Source organism: Nicotiana attenuata, unplaced genomic scaffold (genome assembly GCF_001879085.1).
Source record: "Nicotiana attenuata strain UT unplaced genomic scaffold, NIATTr2, whole genome shotgun sequence".
In the NCBI taxonomy this organism is placed as follows: domain Eukaryota; kingdom Viridiplantae; phylum Streptophyta; class Magnoliopsida; order Solanales; family Solanaceae; genus Nicotiana; species Nicotiana attenuata.
This window is the reverse complement of record NW_017670702.1, coordinates 10,750-13,638: the sequence shown is the minus strand read 5'-3', so window position 1 is coordinate 13,638 and position 2,889 is coordinate 10,750.

Sequence of the window (2,889 nt, the reverse complement as noted above, 5' to 3'; positions counted from 1 at the left end):
TCTCAATCTCTCGAGCCATGTCAACTACCTCCTCAAACGAGGCACCCATAACCCTCTCTCTGGTCATCAAAATGCGGAGTGAATAGTTGAGGCCATCCACGAACCTCCTAATCCTTTCCCGATCTGTTGGGATCATCCAAGTGGCATGCCGAGCTAGCTGCGTGAATCTCAACTCGTACTGGGTCACAGACATGTCCCCCTGAACCAAGCACTCGAACTGACGACGTAGCTCCTCCCTGTGAGACTGCGGTACGTACTTCTCCAGAAAGAGAGTGGAGAACTGCTGCCATGTAAGGGGCGCTGCACCAACCGGCCTACGCCTCTCGAAGTCCTCCCACCAGGTGAATGCAAACCCTGAGAACTGGAAAGTAGTAAAAGCCACACCACTCGACTCTAAGATCCCTGCAGTGCGAAGCATACACTGACACTTATCCAGAAAATCCTGGGCATCCTCGCCCTCAGCACCGCTGAACATCGGAGGCTGAAGCCTGCCGAATCTCTCAAGACGACGCTGCTCATCGTCCGGCATAGCTGGAACCTCATAGGCTGGAGCTGGTGCAACTGGTGCAACTAGAGCAACTGGAGCCACTGGAGCAACTGGAGGAGCTATGGCTGCTTCCGGTGTCTGAAATCCCTGGGCAACCTGCTCAGGTGTGTGAGCAACAGGGGTCTGATGTCCTCCCCCGGCCTGGGAAGCAGCTGCTGCAGTAGAAGCTGAGACCGCCTGAGCCAGGCCAGTACAAACTGATAGTATTTGTGCCAAGGTCTCCTGGAGACCAGGAATAGCAGTAGGCACTGCTGGTGCGTGCACAGGTGCTGCTGGGACATCAACAGCTGGAGTCTGGTCCTGAACTGTGGCAGCTGGTGGGTCAGCAGGTGCTGTCTCTGCTGCCCTACCTCGACCACGACCACGACCGCGTCCACGGCCTCTAGTGGGTGGTACTGGTGGTCGACCATCGCGTCCGGTAGCACGAGTTCTCGCCATCTGCGAGAGAATAGAATACAGAGATTTAGTTCTCGAATCCGAAAGCCGCACGATAGAATTTCAAGAATATGGAGTTTTCCTAAAGGTTCTGCAGCCTCTCGAGGAGAAGTACAGGCGTCCCCGTACCGTTCCGCGAGACTCTACTAAACCGACTCATGACTCGCGAGGCCTAGTAACCTAGGCTCTGATACCAACTTGTCACGACCCCAATCCCGGTCGTGATGGCGCCCAACACTAATGCTAGGCAATCCCGACCAATTTAAATACTCTCAACCCAAATACGCAATCCGTTAACAAATAATACGATTAAAATAGCAAATATCAAGGTTCCAATCCGAAACTAAATAAAATAGTACGGAAAATAATAACGAATATCCAAACATTCCCCAATTGATCTGGAGTCACGAGTCTAGAGCCTCTAGATGTAACAGAGTACTATATCCATAGAAATAAAGAAGTCTAGGATATGGAAAGATAAATGAAATAAAGGGAAGGAGTCGCGTCCTGCGGACGTCAGGCAGCTACCTCAACAACTCCTGAAAATAAACTTCACGAAAATAGCAAACAGCTCCACTAAGTCTCCAGAGCACCTGAATCTGCACACATGGTGCAAGGAGTAAAGTGAGTACTTCCAACTCAGTGAGTAATAAACATATATAATGGCTGAAAGTAAGAAATCCCGAAATATTACAATATAAAGCTATAATCAACGATTCCGCACGTTAAACGATGAAACAACAGCAGACAATGACAATTAAGACCAACAGATATAAAATGCATGAATGCAATGCAATGCACATGACCGCTGCGGCGCGCAGCCCGATCCATTTGGGTACCCGTGCTCACTGTGGGGGTTCAGACTCCGGAGGGGCTCCTACAGCCCAAGCGCAATATCATAGTAACATTCGCTGCGGCGTGTAGCCCGATCCACACTCGGGCACAGTCAAATTATTCATTTTAGTTTCAATTATTAGGAATTATAGAGCTAAATGTTTAAACCTTTATTTATGTACTAGTCATTTCGAGGCAGTGTCTAACTCAGGACTGATATCGTGAAATATGCTAAGCATCATGGAAACAGTGTTAAGGATCCCTGAAGGATACACATGATAGGCACAAAGCCCCAAACAATTCATAAAATCCAAGTAGGATGATTACCAAACAATTTCTAGTCAAGAACGCAGTACGAACATAATTCGGAACGGACTAGGTCACAATCCCCAGTCACAATCGACCCCGCACTCGTCATAGAGTACGTGTCTCGCCTCAATATAGCGTCACAATGTGATATACCGGGGTTTCAAACCCTCAGGTCATCATCTACATCTATTACTCACCTCAAGCCAGCCACAAGTCTAGTTTGCTATGCTTTTACCTTTCAAATCAACTTCTTCGCACGCCGAATCTGATTAAAACCACAACGAATACATTACAATAGGCTAAAGAAACATAACCCAATCGAAAAGACTCGAAAAATACCAAAATTCACTAAGTTGGCAAAACCCGAGCCCCGGGCCTACTTCTCGAAAAATTACGAAATTTACATCACTGGATTCCTCGTCTCGCCACGAGTCTACACATACCAATTTTACCAAAATCGGAGTTCAAATGCCCTTTCAAAATCCATTTTTTACATCACAGCTTTCCAAGCCCTAGCTTGACCCGTTTTTGATGAATTTTCCACAATTTACAGATAATTTCTACCATAAACTCGAATAATTAGGCCAAGAGACTTACCTCCAATTGATTCTCAGTTAGAACCCTCGAAAATCCTCGCCCAAAGCTCTCCAAGTCGCTTAAAAATGGTGGAAACTACCTCTTGTTCGCGGATGAAATAAATCCTTTAAACCTTTCTGCCAACAGCGATTTTCGCTTATGCGGTCCCGCTTCCGCTTGTGCGGGAC